General features: G+C 40.4%; 2 pseudogenes; both read right to left on the bottom strand.

The window, feature by feature from the left end:
- Positions 1–5,344: 5,344 nt before the first annotated feature.
- Positions 5,345–7,731, bottom strand: LOC129039055 (WW domain-binding protein 11-like; annotated as a pseudogene).
- An 849-nt stretch (positions 7,732–8,580) lies between these two features.
- On the bottom strand, positions 8,581–8,986 carry LOC129039054 (replication protein A 14 kDa subunit-like; annotated as a pseudogene).
- Between the last annotated feature and the right edge of the window lie 3,785 nt (positions 8,987–12,771).

The raw sequence follows: 12,771 nt of genomic DNA, 5'->3' as shown, positions 1-12,771 counted from the left end.
CATTTCATTGAGCAGAAATGGTTTGTAATTCTCCTTGAAGAGGTCCTTCCCCTCCCTTGTAAGTTGGATTCCTAGATATTTTATTCTCTTTGTAGCAATTGTGAATATGAATTCACTCATGATTTGGCTCTCTGTTTGTCTGTTATTGGTGTATAAGAATGCTTGTGACTTTTGCACATTGATTTTGTGTCCTGAGACTTTGCTAAAGTTGCTTATCACTTAAGGAGATTTTGGGCTGTGCCGATGTGGTTTTCTAATATACAATCATGTCATCTGCAAACAGGGACAATTTGACTTCCTCTTTTCCTAATTGAACACCCTTTATTTCGTTCTCCTGCCTGATTGCCCTGGCCAGAACTTCCAACACTATGTTGAATAGGAGTGGTGAGAGAGGGCACCCCTGTCTTGTGCCAGTTTTCTAAGGGAATGCTTCCAGTTTTGCCCATTCAGTATGATACTGGCCGTGGGCTTGTCATAAATGGTTCTTATTATTTAGAGATATGTTCCGTCAATACCTAGTTTATTGAGAGTTTTTAGCATGAAGTGCTGTTGAATTTTGTCAAAGGCCATTTCTGCATCTATTGAGATAATCATGTGGTTTTTGTCTTTGGTTCTGTTTATGTGAGGGATTATGTTTATTGATTTGCGTATGTTGAACCAGCCTTGCATCCCAGGGATGAAGCCCACTTGATCATGGTGGATAAGCTTTTTGATGTGCTGCTGGATTCAGTTTTCCAGCATTTTATTGAGGATTTTCGCTTCGATGTTCATCAGGGATATGGGCCTAAAATTCTCTTTTTTTGTTGTGTCTCTGCCAGGCTTTGGTATCAGGATGATGCTGGCCTCATAAAGTGAGTTAGGGAGGATTCCCTCTTTTTCTATTGATTGGAATAGTTTCAGAAGGAATGGTACCAGTTCCTCCTTGTGCCTCTGGTAGAATTCAGCTGTGAATCCGTCTGGTCCTGGACTTTTTTTGGTTGGTAGGCTATTAATTATTGCCTCAATTTCAGAGCCTGTTATTGGTCTGTTCGTTGATTAAACTTCTTCCTGGTTTAGTCTTGGGAGGGTGTATGTGTTGAGGAATTTATCCATTTCTTCTAGATTTTCTAGTTTATTTGCGTAGAGGTGTTTATAGTATTCTGTGATGGTAGTTTGTATTTCTATGGGATCAGTGGTGATATCCCCTTTATCATTTTTTATTGCGTCTATTTGATTCTCCTCTCTTTTCTTCTTTATGAGTCTTGCTAGCGGTCTATCAATTTTGTTGATCTTTTCAAAAAACCAGCTCCTGGATTCATTGATTTTTTTGAAGGGTTTTTTGTGTCTCTATCTCCTTCAGTTCTGCTCTTAGTTATTTCTTGCCTTCTGCTAGCTTTTGAATGTGTTTGCTCTTGCTTTTCTAGTTCTTTTAATTGTGATGTTAGGGTGTCAACTTTAGATCTTTCCTGCTTTCTCTTGTGGGCATTTAGTGCTATAAATTTCCCTCTACACATTGCTTTAAATGTGTCCCAGAGATGGCCAGGCACAGTGGCTCATGCTTGTAATCCCAGCACTTTGGGAGGCCGAGGCGGGTGGATCACGAGGTCAGGAGATCAAGACCATCCTGGCTAACATGGTGAAACCCCGTCTGTACTAAAAATACAAAAAATTAGCCAGGCGTGGTGGCAGGTGCCTGTAGTCCCAGCTACTTGGGAGGCTGAGGCAGGAGAATGGTGTGAACCTGGGAGGCAGAGGTTGCAGTGAGCTGAGATCATGCCACTGCACTCCAGCTTGGGCGTCAGAGCAAGACTCCGTCAAAAAAAAAAAAAAAAAAAAAAAATGTGTCCCAGAGATCCCAGTATATTGTGTCTTTGTTTTCATTGGTTTCAAAGAACATCTTTATTTCCGCCTTCATTTCATTATTTACCCAGTAGTCTTTCAGGAGCAGGTTGTTCAGTTTCCATGTAGTTTTGCGGTTTTGAGTTTCTTAATCCTGAGTTCTAATTTGATTGCACTGTGGTCTGAGACATAGTTTGTTGTGATTTCTGTTCTTTTACATTTGCTGAGGGGCGCTTTACTTCCAACTATGTGGCCAATTTTGGAATAAGTGGGATGTGCTGCTGAGAAGAATGTATATTCTGTTTATTTGAGGTGGAGAGTTCTGTAGATGTCTATTAGGTCTGCTTGGTGCAGAGCTGAGTTCAAGTCCTGGATATCCTTGTTAACCTTCTGTCTCGTCGATCTGTCTAATGTTGACAGTGGGCTGTTAAAGTCTCCCATTATTATTTTGTGGGTGTCTAAGTCTCTTTGTAGGTCTCTAAGGACTTGCTTTATGAATCTGGGTGATCCTGTATTGGGTGCATATATATTTAGAATAGTTAGCTCTTCTTGTTGAATTGATCCCTTTACCATTATGTAATGGCCTTCTTTGTCTCTTTTGATCTTTGTTGGTTTAAAGTCTGTTTTATCAGAGACTAGGATTGCAACCTTTGCTTTTTTTGCTTTCCGTTTGCTTGGTAGATCTTCCTCCATCCCTTTATTTTGAGCCTATGTGTATGTCTGCACGTGAGATGGGTCTCCTAAATACAGCACACTGATGGGTCTTGAGTCTTTATCCAATTTGCCAGTCTGTGTCTTTTAATTGGGGCATTTAGTCCATTTACATTTAAGGTTAATATTGTTATGTGTGAATTTGATCCTGTCATTATGATATTAGATGGTTATTTTGCCCATTAGTTGATGCAGTTTTTTCCTAGCATCGATGGTCTTTACAATTTGGCATGTTTTTGCAGTGGCTGGTACCAGTTGTTCCTTTCCATGTTTAGTGCTTCCTTCAGGAGCTCTTGTAAGGCAGCCCTGGTGGTGACAAAATCTCTCAGCATTTGCTTGTCTGTAAAGTATTTTATTTCTCCTTCAGTTATGAAGCTTAGTTTGGCTGGATATGAAATTCTGGGTTGAAAATTCTTTTCTTTAACAATGTTGAATATTGGCCCCACTCTCTCTAGCTTGTAGAGTTTCTGCCAAGAGATCCACTGTTAGTCTGATGGGCTTCCCTTTGTGGGTAACCCAACCTTTCTCTCTGGCTGCCCTTAACATTCTTTCCTTCATTTCAACCTTGGTGAATCTGACAATTATGTCTTGGAGTTGCTCTTCTCGAGGAGTATCTCTGTGGTGTTCTCTGTATTTCCTGAATTTGAATGTTGGCCTGCCCTGCTAGATTGGGGAAGTTCTCCTGGATAATATCCTGCAGAGTGTTTTCCAACTTGGTTCCATTCTCCCCGTCACTTTCAGGTATACCAATCAAACGTAGATTTGTCTTTTCACATACTCCCATATTTCTTGGAGGCTTTGTTCATTTCATTTTACTCTTTTATCTCTAAAGTTCTCTTCTCACTTTATTTCATTAATTTGATCTTCAATCACTGATACCCTTTCTTCCACTTGATTGAATTGGCTACTGAAGCTTGTGCATGTGTCACATAGTTCTCACCATGGTTTTCGGCTCCATCAGGTCATTTAAGGTCTTCTCTACACTGTTTATTCTAGTTAGCCATTTGTCTAATCTCTTTTCAAGGTTTTTAGCTTCCTTGCAGTGGGTTCAAACATGTTCCTTTAGCACGGAGAAGTTTGTTATTACTGACGTTCTGAAGCCTACTTCTGTCAACTCGTCAAAGTCATTCTCCGTCCAGCTTTGTTCCATTGCTGGCAAGGAGCTGTGATCCTTGGAGGAGAAGGGGCACTCTGGTATTTAGAATTTTCAGCTTTTCTGCTCTTGTTTCTCCCCATCTTTGTGGTTTTATCTACCTTTGGTCTTTGATGATGGTGACCTACAGATGGGGTTTTGGTGTGGATGTCCTTTTTGTTGATGTTGATGCTATTCCTTTCTGTTTGTTAGTTTTCCTTCTAACAGTCAGATACCTCAGCTGCAGGTCTGTTGGAGTTTGCTGGAGATCCACTACAGACCCTGTTTGCCTGGGTATCACCAGCGGAGGCTGCAGAACACCAAATACTGCAGAACAGCAAATATTGCTGCCTTATCCTTCCTCTGGAAGCTTCATCTCAGAGGGGCACCCAGCTGTATGAAGTGTCAGTCGGCCCCCACTGGGAGATGTCTCCAAGTTAGGCTACATGGGGGTCAGGGACCCACTTGAGGAGGCAGTCTGTCTGTTCTCAGAGCCCAAACACCATGCTGGGGGAACCATCGCTCTCTTCAGAGCTGTCAGACAGGGATGTTTAAGTCTGCAGAAATTTGTGCTGCCTTTTGTTCAGCTATGCCCTGCCCCCAGAGGTGGAGTCTACAGAGGCAGAAAGGCCTTGTTGAGCTGCGGTGGGCTCCACCCGGTTGGAGCTTCCCCGGCCGCTTTGTTTACCTACTCAACCCTCAGCAATGGCAGATGGCCCTCCCCCAGCCAGGCTTGCTCCCTTGCAGTTCGATCTCAGACTGCTGCACTAGCAGTGAGCAAGGCCCCAAGGGTGTGGGACCCCCTGAGCCAGGCACAGGATATAATCTCCTGGTGTGCCATTTGCTGATACCATTGGAATAGCCCAGTATGTAGGTGGCAGTGTCCTGATTTTTCCGGTACAGTCTGTCACGGCTTCCCTTGGCTAGGAAAGGGAAATCCCCTGACCCCTTGTGCTTCCCAGGTGAGGCGATGCCCAACCCTGCTTCGGCTCGCCCTCCATGGGCTGCACCCACTGTCCAACCAGTCCCAGTGAGATAAACCAGGTACCTCAGTTGGAAATGCAGAAATCACCTGTCTTCTGCGTCGATCACACTGGGAGCTGCAGACGGGAGCTGCTCCTATTTGGCCATCTTCTTTTTTTTCTTGATTTAGAATATTTACTTATTTTTCCCATAAAACACTCAAAGTTTAGCCCAAAGAAAGTATCAGCACTTTGTTCTTGCCTCAGGCTCTGCTTGGGAAATAATTTTAATCAGAGAACTGTATGTTTTCTTCCCACAGATCCTGCTCTGTATCAGGAAATGACATTGTGATTCATTTCACTACAAGTAGAATATTACAAAATATTTATAGGAAAATATCAAAAATAACTCAAAAACAAAAGGCAAGGTAAAATAAACTGGTTTTTCAGAAATCTCTGCTCCAGTGCCCACAGCACAAGAAGAGAGTCAAAACAAATAAGTGACTGAGATCCTCAATCACAAATCTCCAAAGAACTGGAAAAGGGGAAGAAACAGGATGAAAATGGTGGTATGAAAAGGAATAGATGTGGCAGCACTGTTTTAATAGCCTATCTATTCTGAATGAGATACCCTCTCTTATATGTAGGAAATTCTGAACAAGGCTAAACTTTAGGATAGCCCTTGAACTGAAATAAGGTGTCACAGTAACACTTTCAACTTTCATGAAAGCCCCAAAACATCATCCTTGGTCTGTACTGAGACAGGAATGGAAGAACTAGATTTGGGAGCTGCTTTGGCAAGAGGCACAGCAGAATCATCCACTGACTTTTCTTGGAGGAGTGGCAGTAGCCCCTTCATTTTCCTGACCTACTCTCAGTGCTGTGGGCACAAATCAAGTAACCTCTGCCTTGGAATTAGCAGTGATCTGTGGCTTGGCACTAGTGGTTGTTGTGGTTTTCTTCTCAATGGTGGCTGCACTCATATCATCCACCTTGGGTTGCCGAATCAAGTTGGGTGGTACACTGAAAATCGCAGGGTTTAGCAAGGGATCTGGTGGAAAAAACCAGGGGTGGACAGGGGCAAGTCTATGTGGAGGCACCAAAGGTGGATCATCATGCCAGGATGAGAAAGAGGGATACCTGAAGGCGAGGGGGAGGTCGCTTTGGTGGTTGTTCCCAGGAGGAAGACCTGGAGGTGGGCCTGGGAGAGGGCCCAGGAGTCAGCCTAGTGGTGGTCCTGGAAGTAAATGTTGGGGTAAAAGCCTTCAGAGGCCTGGCATTCCAGGTGGCCTCAGGAATGCCTGGAGGAACTCCTGGTCCAGGAAGAAGACCCATAGGTGGCCCAGGAGGCCACAAAGGTGGAGCAGGTGGTGGTATATTAATTTTGAACCTAGCCACTATTCTGAATGTTCCTATTATTTCTAGTCATTTTTTAGTTAATTCTATTGAAACAAAACTATATTATCTGCAAATAATAATTATGCCTCCACTATTCCAGAATTTACTCCTCTTGTTTCAATGTCACTAATTCATTTAACAAATAATCGAGTTTCTATTGTGTGCCAGGCACTTTGCTAAGCCCTAAATCTAAGAAATTTGAACACTATATTGAGAACTGTGTTCTCTGTACAGTGCAATAATACACATCTTTGTCTTTCTTGCTTAATTTTTATAGAAAAACTAGTGTTATTGTGTTTCATTATTATTATTATTATTTTGAGATGGAGTTCTGCTCTTGTTGCCCATGCTGGAGTGCAATGATTCGATCTCAGCTCACTGCAACCTCCACCTCCCAGGTTCAAGCAATTCTCCTGCCTCAGCCTCCTGAGGAGCTGGGATTACAGGCATGCCCCACCATGCCTGGCTAATTTTGTATTTTTAGTAGAGACGGGGTTTCTCCATGTTGGTCAGGCTGGTCTCAAACTCCCAACCTCAGGTGATCTGCCCGCTGTGGCCTCCTGAAGTGATGGGATTACAGGCGTTCACCCGGCAGTGTTTCATTATTAAATGTGATACTAAGGCATGGCACAATGGCTCACACCTGTAATCCCAACACTTTAGGAGTCTGAGGCGGGAGTTTGAGACCAGCCTGGCCAACATGGTGAAACCCTGTCTCTACCAAAAATACAAAAATTAGGAAGGCCTGGTGGTGCATGTCTGTAGTCCCAGCTACTCAAGAGGCTGAAGCAAGAGAATTGTTTGAACCCGAGAGGAGGAGGTTATGTTTAGCTAAGATTGCAGCATTGCACTCCAGCCTGGGCAAAAGAGTGAGACTCTGTCTCAAAAAATAAAAATAAATTTTAAAAAAAGGGATACTAGTATTTGCTTTGAAACATAAATTTTTTTATCAAGTGAAGAATGCTAATCCAGGCCTCTTTTACTATGAGAACTTTTTTAAAAGTTAATGTTGAATTTTGTCAAATATCTTTTTACCATTCATTAGGATGAAAATGGGTTTTTAAATCTATTTGTTTGGCTGACCATATATTACTAATCCCATTTTAAAGCTATTTTTGCATTTCTACAAAAAAAACTCGCTTTGTTGAAATGTGCTGCTGGATTCCATTTACCAATATTTCAAATCCCATTTTAATGTATTCCTTTATTTTATTTGCTAATATTTTATTCAGGATTTAAGCATAAGTGAGACTTGTCTGTAGTGTTTTAAAATTATTTAAATGATCAGAAAAGCATGCACACCCTGTGACTAAAAGGTATATCATTTTGTGTTTTTGTGCCTACAGAATCCTGAATTGAAAAGAAAACAAGAATAATAGCAGGAGAAGACTCACACCCTCTACTTTAAATTTTGACTTATGTTGCTTTATGAGAACGTCAATGAATCTGAGCATGGTAAAATGGCCTTGCCTTTGATTTGCCAAGATGTAAGGGCTAATCACCAACAAGAAATGCACAAAGCTTACAGTTTAAGAGCATGTGTTTGAAGAGCATGTGTTTGTATTTGAGCGGACCTGAGTTCAAGTTTTGGTTCAGGCATTAGTAACTCCATAACCTCGGAAAAGCCTCTAACCTCTCTGTGTTCTACAAATGAGAATTATCACTCTAACTACCTTGTAAGGTTGTGATGAAGATGAAAGACGACAACATGTTAAAGTGGTCAACACAGCATCCAGTATGTTGGCCATGTTTAATCAATTTAGCTATGATTACTGTTTATTATTGCCACTCTTCTCTTAGACCTTCTAAAGTTAAGGTAAAGGGCTCTGAAGTCCCTATGCTGTAGCTGCTCCTAAACTGAAAATGCCCTCATCCTCTGACCCACCTTGGTTAACAATATCTTGAGCAGTGCATCACAACTTCAGTAAAAGGTTCTGACTTTTCAAGTTTATAAATTTAGAGAATGTTGATATTTACTATGCTGTATTTTTTACTGTGTACTATTTTAGTTTTTACTAATAAAATAGAAACCTAAACTCAGACAACTGCTTTATTCTTGCATCTAATCTGACCATATATTGTAGAAGCAATTCTTTATAACAGGACTTAGGTGAGAACTGTCAATATATCAGTTTGGCCAAAAACTCTAGATTGGAATATCTAAAGCCAGACAAATAAAATTTTAAAAAGAGAAAATTGGTCAGGTGCAGTGGCTCATGCCTGTAATCCCAGCCCTTTGGGAGGCTGAGGTGGGTGGATCGCTTGAGGCCAGGAGTTTGAAACCAGCCTGGCCAACATGGCGAAACGCTGTCTCTACTAAAAATACAAAAATTAGCCAGACATGGTGGCAGGTGCCTGTAATTCCAGCTACTTGGGAGGCTGAGGCATGAGAATCGCTTGAACCCAGGAGATGGAGGTTGTAGTGAGCCAAGATTTCGCCACCGCACTCCAGCCTGGGCAATAGAGTGAGACACTGTCTCAAAAAAAAAAAAAAAAAATTAAATGTGAGAAAGCACAGAAATATCTCCCTCAAACAAGAAGGGTCTCATCTAATAGTATTTAATGTAGCTCATTTGCAATCATATGAAAATTCATCAAGATCAAATCATATTGCACAATCCCTAAAGGATAAAACTGAGGGAACTCATGGATAATTTTCACAGCTTCATTGTAATGTCCAAGATCAAAAGGATGGTTATCTTCTTTAAACTGGACATAAGATGCACACATGATGGTTGCCTTGGCGGTTACTCTTCCAACACTTTCAAGATTCCAGAGATTTCTTCATGAAGTGGCTCCATTAACTCAATGATTCCATTTTTTCCTTCTTCATCTGAAAGAATAAACATTTTTCCAGTGGGAGGAGTCTTTTCCAGCCTCCCTATGAAGCAGATGGGCTGGTGGATGAACCAAGTAGCATGCTGGTATTGATGCGCTACCTGGGCAACTCCATTACATCTAGCATGACTACAGTCCAAGACTGCCGCTGTGGAGAAACTGACTGATGACTGAAAGTATGCGTCACGTGGGTGTCTGTATCTACTGTGCTCTATTACAGTGTCTTCCTCTGTCAGAAGTCTTTAATCCAAGACTATACAGTCAGACAAAAATCATTGAAACATGAAATGTCTTACAAACTGTGAAAGTACATAATGCCTGTAACTGGCAATTTAATTGACATGAGGTATGAATTTGGCAATAGTGGTAGCTGACATCACAGTCAGTTTCTGCTAACCTGACTGTTCTTTAAGGGACTGAGACAAAAATGGAATCTTCTTTGAATTTTCAGAGTTGTCTTTAATTACTGACAGACCTTGGAATTCTAGTGAACTCCATTTAAATCTGTGAGGCTCAGAAATGTTATTTATCTCTTTCCAGCTTAGCCTGATAAGAACTTACTCTAGTGCCCACTTACTTACGGTTTCTGGAAACAAAATCACACAATTGAGATTCCAGGTCTAGGCTCCACTGACGCAGACATGAGCAAAGTTCCCAAAAAGGAAAGAATGTGGAGGAGATGGTGGCTGATTCTCTCTCCTAACTGCCAGCTCCCTGAATGAACTAGTCTCCACCCATAACTGCAGACAACCATGAGCCCTAAAGACCATCAGGTCATCGATTTATATAAATATGGCCACATCAATGGGGGATTCTGAGCATTTGACCAAATGATCATAAATTCTCTGAAAATCATGTTTAAGGACTGCATATAGACCATTCTATCAGTATCTTTAATGGAACGACCCCAGATCAGGTTCAGGTCTTTTAAGAAACTCACAGCCTCTGGCACAAACTAGAATTGCTACTTTCTATCCTATCTTGAATAATAGTAATCAGATTATACATTAGGCTATTAAAATGAAAACATATCCCCTAGGATATTCTAGCCTAGTACATATTGGAAACATGGTATAATCCCCCTTCCTGGGCATTCGCAGTATAAATGAAATGTAGCCAAAGGTCCCATGCTGACCTGACACAAAGGTTCTTGTTGTCAAGTAAATGTGTAACAGAGAGAAACAAGACAAGTCCAGAGGTTACTAGAGTGCAAAGTGATTTGTTGTTCAAACATAAAACACACAAAATTTGCTAGCAAAATTAAAGTAAAAAACTAGGAATATTCATATATAATGTTTATATATGCATAATAACCAAGATATAACTATAAATTGTGTTTTACAAAGACAAGATTGCAATAAAACATAAACAGTGAGTTGTGATATGATGGGTTATTTTCTTCAAACTTTGGTATTTTCAAATTTTCTACAAACTATATTACTTTCATAAAACAGAAACACAAAAAAAATAGGTTTTTTAAAAAACTAACAGACTCTCAGTGCAAACATCTGGAATCAGAGCATACTTTAAGGTGTACTTAAAATTGCTAGGTGTGGTGACACATGCCTGTAGTCCCAGCTACTCAGGAGGCTGTGGAATAAGAACCTCTTGAACCCAGGAGGCAGAGGTTGCAGTCAGCCAAGATCACGCCACTTCACTCCTGCCTGGGCGTCAGAGCAAAACTCTGTTTCCAAAAAAAACCCAAGATACTTAAAATCAACACTATCTGCTAAGGAGACCAGATAATAGTTCTTAGCTGAGTCTACCTCTAGCATCCTGTCTGGAATGGGGCAAAGGCTAAGAGATGCTGAGACGTCTGCTTTGGCTGGTGGTTTCAATTGCCCTCCTAATCCTGAGAAAAAAGGCAAGAGAGTACAAGGTGTCCCTGTTTGGTGGTCAGATATCATTCAAATTGAAAATGATGATTTGTCAACTCTATTAAGAGGACACAGAACTGAACCTCCTGATCTATCTCAATCTGCAGTCAATCATCAATGTGCCTTTGGAAACCAACCTCACAATTACTCAATAAAACCTCACAAATAGTATGATAAAACTGAGTGTATTGTTTACAACAAAGCAAAAGAGCCAATATAATCATGCACAATACTCCTAACTTCTGATACTAGAAATTTTTGCCCAGCTGGAAGACAGGAAGCAACTACTTATGCAAAGAAAAGGGGAAACTTACAAAAATGAATGAGAAGTGAAGACACGTAGATTGAAACATTCTCCTGATCAGAAAAAACAGGGGCGAATATGATACTTGATGCTCAGGCCAAAGTGTTTGTCTCTTTTGAGGCAATGGTTGGAAATTTTAAGGAAAAATAAATTATGCTATGCTGGACCTAACCAAACATGAATTTTCAGAGACATCTATGAATGCTGAAGAAGTTAGACATCAGCCAGTTTGCAGTACAATCTGGCTATGATTTATCACTTAACTAAAAGAACTTACTACTGATGGTTTGGAAGAACAGTTTTTATCAAATCAACTCAGGAAAGTAGTGCTGAAAAAATCAAGAGTTTCACAATCTCACAAAGAGGTTTGTCCAGCTGCTTATGCTTACAAGGTCTACTGCAGTGCCACAGAAGCTGCTCTCATTAGCCAAGTTGCCTGGGAACTGACCAGCCCATCGAAATCCTAGGCTGTGGTATTTCAAAGTGTTCAGGCATAGAATCAACAGATTGTCAAAGTGTGTAGAGCTCAAGTCTATAATGATAATCTACAGTAAGTTAAAATATCCCAAATCATCTTTGCTAATCTCTTTTTCTTAGCTGTTTATAGGCATATAAACAGCACATCTTGTACTAGCCCCTTAGAAGGAATTCACTAAGATTATCACAGTATATCCATTATATTTGGTTGCACACTGAGTCCACTTTTATTTGATTTCTCTGAATTTGATATTTTAATAGATATTTTTTGAAAAATATTTATTATATGTTAATTGAAAATATTGCTTTTCAATTTTAAAAAATGTATTTTCTATCCTATCCTGTTCTAAACATTACAGCTTGCCCCTAAATAACTATATTCTTTTCCTTCTTCCGGTCTCGATGGCTCTTATACCCCTCATAATATATCACACAGTATTTCACCTTTTGTTATTGTTCATGCTTATATTTACTTCCTTCATTATACTGAAGGCCATTTACAGCAGGATTTCTCTTCTCGTACTTAAATCATTTCTACCACTTAGCAGGTGGTAAGGACACCAGAAATATGTGTTGAGTTGAATTGAATTACTTGATATAAATGATATAAATTATACTGTCCTGGATAGTTGGTACAAGATATCCAAATTGCATTTATAGTATCACTCACATCCATCAATCAAAAACTTCCTCATTGCCTTACATTTTTAATGATTGATGTCATCAGCAACCTCTCTATCACCAACAACTTCTCTATCACCTTCAAGAATTCTCTCCTGTAGCCCATCAGCCATCATGAACTCATGTTGTTTCTACTTCTGCAGTCTCTCATCTCTCCTCTCCTTCCTATTGTCTTGCTATAACTCCATTATCTCATAACACGCTTGTGTAAAACCCTTCTAATTTGCCTTGCCCCACCTGGTGCATCCTTCTCACTCCTGCCACAGTAACCTTCCTAAACGTTTACAGGTAAGTTCGTATTTGTTTGCTTTATCAAAAACCTCAAAACACTCTCAGTTACCCAAAATCTAAATGGCTTCTTCCAAGGCCCTCTACTGTGGTGTCAAGCTAACTCTCCAACCTCATCTCCAACTAAAGGCTCTATGAGCCCTACACTCTGGCCACGTGGTTCATTTACCGGCTCCGAACATTTTACACACTTTCACCACTCTATGTCTTTGCCTTGATAGCTCCCTAAAATTTCAAAAATTTTACGTGAAGCTCAGATTTATGTAGAGTTGAGATTAAGAGAAG

This window comes from Pongo pygmaeus, chromosome 5 (genome assembly GCF_028885625.2).
Source record: "Pongo pygmaeus isolate AG05252 chromosome 5, NHGRI_mPonPyg2-v2.0_pri, whole genome shotgun sequence".
Classification (NCBI taxonomy): Eukaryota; Metazoa; Chordata; class Mammalia; order Primates; family Hominidae; genus Pongo; species Pongo pygmaeus.
The sequence above is the reverse complement of the archived record's forward strand: the minus strand, read 5'-3'. Positions and strand labels throughout refer to the sequence as shown.